The sequence below is a fragment of the Bombina bombina genome, chromosome 1 (assembly GCF_027579735.1).
Source record: "Bombina bombina isolate aBomBom1 chromosome 1, aBomBom1.pri, whole genome shotgun sequence".
NCBI classification, from domain to species: Eukaryota; Metazoa; Chordata; class Amphibia; order Anura; family Bombinatoridae; genus Bombina; species Bombina bombina.
This window is the reverse complement of record NC_069499.1, coordinates 1,158,602,865-1,158,610,800: the sequence shown is the minus strand read 5'-3', so window position 1 is coordinate 1,158,610,800 and position 7,936 is coordinate 1,158,602,865. Positions and strand designations below refer to the sequence as shown.

Sequence of the window (7,936 nt, the reverse complement as noted above, 5' to 3'; positions counted from 1 at the left end):
TATTTCCTTCTTAATATGAGGAGAGTCCATGGCTTCATTCCTTACTTGTGGGAAATACAGAATCTGGCCACCAGCAGGAGGCAAAGACACCCCAACCAAAGGCTTAAAGGGACATGAAACCCACATTTTTTCTTTCATGATTTAGAAAGAGAATGCAGTTTTAAACATCTTTCTAATTTACTTATATTATCTAATTTGTTTTATTATCTTGATATTCTTTGCTGAAAAGCATATTTAGATATGCTCAGTAGCTGCTGATTGGTTGCTGCACATAGAAGCCTCGTGTGATTGGCTCACCATGTGCATTGCTTTTTCTTCAACTAAGGATATCTAAAAAAATAAGCAAAATAAATAATAGAAGTAAATTGTAATGTTGTTTAAATTTATATTCTCCATCTGAATCATGAAAGAAAGATTTTGGGTTTAGTGGCCCTTTAAATACCTCCCCCACTTCCCTCACCCCCCAGTCATTCTTTGCCTTTCGTCACAGGAGGTTGGCAGAGAAGTGTCAGAAGACATTGGAGTAGTTCCTTATGGAGGGTAGTACTCTTCGAGATGGGACTGGAGTTTTAAGTAGTCTTGTGAGCCTCTCAGTGAGAGTATTGACTAAAGTTAGAGTCTGGAGATGCAGGGAGAGTCTTTCTGCGAACCCATCCACACTCATATTAACAGCTCCTTAGGCAATCAGCGCTGACGAGTTTTGCTGCCTACTTCTTCACTCAAGTCCATGTCAGAAGCGCTGCTAAAATCTGTCAAACTTGAAGGACTGTGTCACTGTTCCACGGCATAGATTCCGGTAAGATCATTTCTTTACTTTACACACATTTTAACGATAGAAGACAGGGTCACAGTGGAACTTTATGGAATCAAGGGTTAATATCGCCTGAGGGGATTATTGAACAGTGGGGTATTTTAATCATATTTGTTATGTGATTTCAACTGCTTATGTGTAAGAACGTTTGGGCTCTTAGGTTGATACGGAACGTACAGGTTATTTTAATTTTGAGAGCTGCGCAGACTTCTTCATATTAAGATGGCACGCTTTTTCCTTAGCAGGGGCAGGTCCTGCATGAGCACCATGTGACCGGAAATGAGTCACGTTTTTTTCACCGCTTTTGATTCCAGACCGGATGTCTGCGGAGAGTAGCTTCTTCTCTATCTGTCTGGGTCATAGGAGGTGGTGAGTGTCCCAGTCATTGGGGGTATAAGGAGCCAGTTGTTTTTCCTTTCTATAATTTGATATTGACGAGTTATGGAGGATTCTGATAATTTAGAGGGGGATCCCTCCAATATGGAATTCGATACCTGTGTATATTGTGAGGAGGCACGGGTAATCAAGCCCGCTCAATTATGTTCCGTATGCCGCAATATAGTGTTCTCATCAACCAATGTTGAAATGTTAGAGACCACTGAGCCATCTGCCTCTGAGGACTCTTTGCCCAGTGAGGTGTGTTCCCTTGATTCTGTTCCTGCAAATGCAATTTTCCCGATTTCCGATCCTCCTTCGCCTGTAAGGGGTTTGTTTCCTCCAGAGGTTACTATGCAGTTCCACATGGCCATCTCTACGGCCTTAGCAAGGTTACCTATTTCAGCTACGCGCAAGCAAGGGGTTTGTCCAGGCTCTCCTGCCCAAGGACAATTGGTGTCCGATCAGTCCTCTGGGGATGCGGTTCCCTCTAAGGCTTCAGAGGGAGAACCTCCAGGATCAGAGTCTGCTGACTTGGGTCCTCCGTCTGCGGAGGGCTTAGCATTTAGATTTAGATTGGTATGCCTGCGTTTACTTCTGAGAGATGTTTTGGTGATATTAGAGGTTTAAAGTACTGCTCCGTCAGTTAAATCTCAATCTTCTAAATCAGATAACTATCTTAACTAAGATGAGTGAGGGTTGGTGATATTCCTTGTCTTGTTTTACTTTTTGTTTTATCGTTTGTTTAGAATCCCAGTTCCGAGCTCTATGGGGAGTTGTGTCGTATGAAAGCCAGGACCCATTTTTCTTTACACACTCCTTTTCAACATCTCAGCTTCTCACTGTGGGCGCTTGCCTTTTTTTTTACTATTTCGTTACCGGTAAGTTTTTTGTTTTAAGTTTGAGCTCTGGATTGTTTTAGCAACTCTTATTAGAAAGATGTTTCGTCACATGGGATTTTTGATACTATCGACTTTGATGGCCGAGACTGTTAGAGACTTCCGGTGGAAGCTTATAGATTTCTGCTCGGGGTAATAGTTCCCACAATATTTTAGTGGAAATGTTTAAGCCGTGGTGCTTAATTTCTTTAACTTATTTAACTTCATTACTCAGTTGTTCTAACTTTGCTGGAACTTAAGAAGTTTTCTTTGTAGCCCGGGAGTGTTCCGGAAGAGACGTCATATCCTAGATGACAGGCGGACCTGTTGTGGATACTAGTTAGGTCTGTTCCTTCTTTCTACTTAGGAGAAGGAGTTTTTTCTCTATTTTCCAGTCCATGTATAGCAGGCCCGTCTTTTCTAGTTACCAGACTGGATCTGGTTAGGTACTATCTGGGATGGGTGCTTGATACTGGATCAAATGGATCTAGGGGTCCTAAGAGACCAAAAATAGGCTTATTTTTCTGGACAATTGTCCTGGTATCTATCTCTGCAGGATATTTTCTTCCACTGTTGGTGGAATATTAAAGCAGAGCTTATCAGTTCTTCTTTTCTCTGGAGAATGTAAAGTTCTCCTTTTCCTTTGTTCAGAAGAAGGATGTTTTTCATGTTTCATCCTTAAAGGTTCTTAGGAACCGTATCTTTCAGTAAACCTTGTTCTGATCCTTTCTTGGAATCTGGGGTTTCAGGTGGCAGTATCCTGCTTCTAGATTTGATGGTAGTTCCCGGGTCTCTGTTTTTCTGGGTTTCTTACCTTCGCCTGCCTATAGACTTTTAGGGATTTTCTCGTGTCTTTTCAATCCTCAGAGTTGAATCTAGACCTGAGTTGCTGGTGTCTACACCAGGGTGGATCTGGATACTGTTTTGTCTTAGGGACAGGGATTTTTATCTACCCTGCCTATCAAGCTGAGGGCTTAATAGTTGAATCCTGCTGTCGCAGTTTTCTTTTAATCCTGAGATCTTGCGAATTTACCATTGGGTTATTCCCTCCAGCCCCCTTCTGGTCTTTGTTGATGTGGGGGTGGAGAGTGATAGATGCAGCTGAGGCCGTGATTTTGGCATGGTGTTGGTGATTCTGTCTTACAGACTTACATGGAATACCGGTGGGGGAAATCAATTCCCAGTGTTCCGTTCAGATCTCCCTGTTCTGAGAAATCTTTCTCTTAGTTCTCCCGGGGCAGTTTTGACCTTGTTGCTTCCTTGTCCATGGGGAGAGAGTGTCCTAGGGAGGTCTGTGGGTTGGGAGTTTACTTCCGATTATTCCTTTGGTTTCTCAGTGAGCAATCTGCTTGGAAGATTTGGTCTTCTGGGTTCGTACCAGTTGGGACCTCTCAGTGGGGAGACCCTCTTTTGAAGAAGGAGAGTTCCTTCTACTTATCGTGGGTGTCATATTGGTGGTGGGCGGAAGCCCACGTCGGCTTATTTCCAGCGGCCCTCTCTATGAGTATACTCTTCAAGTTCAGATGTCTCCGACAATCATTCCCTGCTTGAATGTTTGTGTCGGATAGGGAAGCCGATCAGGCTTTCAAGGCGTCAGTGTTAGCTCCACCGCTTCTGTTGCAGAAGGTGGGTTTGTACCCAAGTAGGGCTCTGGCCTTTTCATCCTGAATATGCTAGACATATAGTATTCCTTAGAGGTTTCTTTTAACCTTCTTCTTTTCGGCCATGTCGCTCTTTGTTGTGGATGGTCGATCCTTGCAGTAGCACACGTCAGTGAGATGGTTTGCTCTGTTTATATCTAGAGTTGTGTCACAGTCTAGGGGCTTCGCTTCCATTGACTCTGTTACAGGGATCTGCTGAAGCAGGGTCCTGGTGTTCGTCATTTCTGGACTCTCTGAGGCTGACTGCGTGGAATTGAATGCTGAGTCTTAGCCAAGAGAGGTTTGTCTGATAGAATATTGTTACTCTCGCTCTAGCTCATAAGCTGGTGTATAGTCGCATCTATCATAAGAGGTGCGGATGTAGAGCGGGGGTTCTCCTGGCATAAGGCCAGGTTTTCCAGGATCCTTTCTCCAGGATGCTCTGGGGAAGTACATTCAGTTAGCTCCCTTAGGGGACAGATTTTGGCCCTATCTGTTTTACGGATCGAGAGGCTCACAGAGCTTCCAGATGTTCAATCTTGATCAGACCTTGACTAGATCAGGCCTGTGTTTAGATCTAGTGCTCCTCCTACTTTACATCTTGTTCTAAGTTTTGCAGAAGGCTCCGTTTGGGCTTATGCATGGAGTTGGCATTAAGATTTTCTGTCTTGGATGGTTCTTTTTTTTCTACTATATAACACTTCCTGAGCCTTGATATATATATATATATATATATATATATATATATATATATATATATATATATATATATATACATACAGTATCTCACAAAAGTGAGTACACCCCTCACATTTTTGTAAATATTTTATTATATCTTTTCATGTGACAACACTGAAGAAATTACACTTTGCTACAATGTAAAGTAGTGAGTGTACAGCCTGTATAACGGTGTAAATTTGCTGTCCCCTCAAAATAACTCAACACACAGTCATTAATATCTAAACCGGTGGCAATAAAAGTGAGCACACCCCTAAGTGTAAATGTCCAAATTGGGCCCAAAGTGTAAATATTTTGTGTGACCACCATTATTTTCCAGCACTGCCTTAACCCTCTTGGGCATGGAGTTCACCAGAGCTTCACAGGTTGCCACTGGAGTCCTCTTCCACTCCTCCATAACGACATCACAGAGCTGGTGGATGTTAGAGACCTTGCGCCCCCCCCACCTTCCATTTGAGGATGCCCCACAGATGCTCAATAGGGTTTAGGTCTGGAGACATGCTTGGCCAATCCATCACCTTCACCCTCAGCTTCTTTAGCAAGGCAGTGGTCGTCTTGGAGGTGTGTTTGGGGTCGTTATCATGTTGGAATACTGCCCAGCGGCCCAGTCTCTGAAGGGATGGGATAATGCTCTGCTTCAGTATGTCACAGTACATGTTGGCATTCATGGTTCCCTCAATGAACTGTAGCTCCCCGGTGCTGGCAGCACTTATGCAGGCCCAGACCACGACACTCCCACCACCATGCTTTACTGTAGGCAAGACACACTTGTGTTTCTACTCCTCACCTGGTTGCCACCACACACGCTTGACACCATCTGAACCAAATAAGACTATCTTGGTCTCATCGGACCACAGGACATGGTTCCAGTAATCCATGTCTTTTGTCTTCAGCAAACTGTTTGCAGGCTTTCTTGTGCATCATCTTTAGAAGAGGCTTCCTTCTGGGACGACAGCCATGCAGACCAATTTGATGCAGTGCGTAGCTTATGGTCTGAACACTGACAGGCTGACCCTCCACCCCTTCAACCTCTGCAGCAATGCTGGCAGCACTCATATGTCTTTTTCCCAAAGGCAACCTCTGGATATGACACTGAGCACTTCTTTGATCGACCATGGCAAGGCCTGTTCTGGGTGGAACCTGTCCTGTGAAACCACTGTATGGTCTTGCCCACCATGCTGCAGCTCAATTTTAGTGTTTTGTCAATCTTCTTACAGCCTAGGCCATCTTTATATACAGAAATACAACAAGAGGGTTTGGTTAAGCACATCTGAAAAAAAAAACATTTTATATATTAGCACTCATATTGTGGGAATTCTGCCAAAATGACCAAAATACATATAAGACAACAACAGGTATTGGAGCACATCCAAACACTTAAGTCCACATATATTTTTTTTTACATTTTAATTTCATATTTAAATATGCTGCAAATAATTTTGCTCCTAAATATTCTTTGGGATCTTAGTCACACAATATGGCCATATTCTGCTCAGCCAATCACCACTTACAAGGTGTCCCAAGATTGACTGGTCCTAACACTATACAGTTTAGCTTTGCTGGACTGAATCATTCGATTCAAATATTCAAATGCAGAATTCCAACACTGCAGTACTATGCCTCAAATCATGACTGCACAGAATAAAACTCCCTATCTTTATATATATACAGATTAGCCTTACTGGGCTGAAACATTTGATTCTAATATACAAATACAGAATTCCAACACTGCAGTACTATGCCTCAAATCATGTCTGCACAGAATGAGTCTCCCTGGCTTTATATATATAACACAATCACATTGTCTGGAACACACCTGAGCAGGGTGGTGTGCTTTAACCAAAGGGATTTGGTCAGCTCCCTGAAATTAAAGAAATACAAGAGGGTTTGGTTAAGCACACCTGAAAAAAAAAACATTTTACATATTAGCACTCATATTGTGGGAGTGCTGCCAAAATGACTAAAATACATATAAGACAACAGCAGGTATTGGCACACATCAAAACACTTAGGTCCACATATATTTTTTTACATATTAATTTCATATTTAAATATGCTACAAATAATTTTGCTACTAAATATTCTTTGGGATCTTAGTCACACAATATGGCCATATTCTGCTCAGCCAGTCACCACTTACAAGGTGTCCCAAGATTGACTGGTCCTAACACTGTACAGTGTTATATATGTGGACTTAAGTGTTTGGATCTGCGCCAATACCTGTTGTTGTATTATATGTATTTTGGTCATTTTGGCAGCACTCCCACAAAATGAGTGCTAATATATAAAATGGTTTTTTTTCAGGTGTGCTTAAAGGGACAGTCAACACCAGAATTTTTGTTGTTTAAAAAGATAGATAATCCCTTTATTACCCATTCCCCAGTTTTGCAAAACCAACACTGTTATATAAATATACTTTTTACTTCTGTGACTAACTTGTATCTAAGTATATCCTGACCGCCCCTAATCACATGACTTTTAGTTATTATCTATTGACTTGCATTTTAGCCTATTAGTGCAGTGTCTGCCACTAGCCACGAGTGTGATCACAATGCTATCTATATCGCCTACATGAGCTTGCTCTCCCCTGCTGTGAAAAGTAAATAAAATAGAGGCGGCCTTCAAGGGCTTAGAAATTATCATATGTGTCTTCCTAGGTTTGCTTTCAACTAGAATACCAAGAGAACAAAGCAAAATTGTTGATAAAAGTAAATTTGAAAGTTGTTTAAAATTACATGCCCTATTTGAAAAATTAAAGTTTTTTTGGACTTGACTGTCCCTTTAACCAAACCCTCTTGTTGTGTTTCTTTAATTTCAGGGAGCTGACCAAATCCCTTTGGTTAAAGCACACCACCCTGCTCAGGTGTGTTCCAGACAATGTGATTGTGTTATATATATATATATATAAAGCCAGGGAGACTCATTCTGTGCAGACATGATTTGAGGCATAGTACTGCAGTGTTGGAATTCTGTATTGGTATATTAGAATTGAATGTTCCAGCCAAGTAAGGCTAATCTGTATATATACAGGTGGCCCTCGTTTTACAACGGTTCAATTTACACAGAATAACAACCTTTTTTCCAGTCATGTGACTGTTATTGAAAATCATTGAGAAGCAGTGCATTTATTAAAATAGCCAGTAGGTAGAGCTGTCCGCTTGTGTTACAGCAAAGCCAAGCAAGCTGAAATTAATCAGTTTAACCAGACCTGAGCTATTGAGCAGATTTCAATGGAACAAGATCTTCCTGTCTATAAATCAGTCCAGTTTGGAATGCAAGTGAAGTCTGTGTTGTGTGATTATTTTATTAGGTTTATAATGCTGTTTAGCAAATGTTTTTGTTCATTTAACTTAGTTTAATTATATATTCTGTGTTGTGTATTTTATTAGGTTTATAATGCTGTTTAGCATTTCAAGTTTTCATTTCAAAGCTTTAAAAATAATGTATTAGATGTTACTTATGACAATTTTGAGAGGGGCCTGGAACCTATCTCC

The 7,936-nt window shown here is 41.4% G+C and overlaps 1 pseudogene; it reads right to left on the bottom strand.

The window, feature by feature from the left end:
* LOC128663660 (holocytochrome c-type synthase-like) overlaps nt 1-3,947 on the bottom strand; it is a 52,202-nt pseudogene extending 48,255 nt beyond the window's left edge.
* Nucleotides 3,948-7,936: the final 3,989 nt, after the last annotated feature.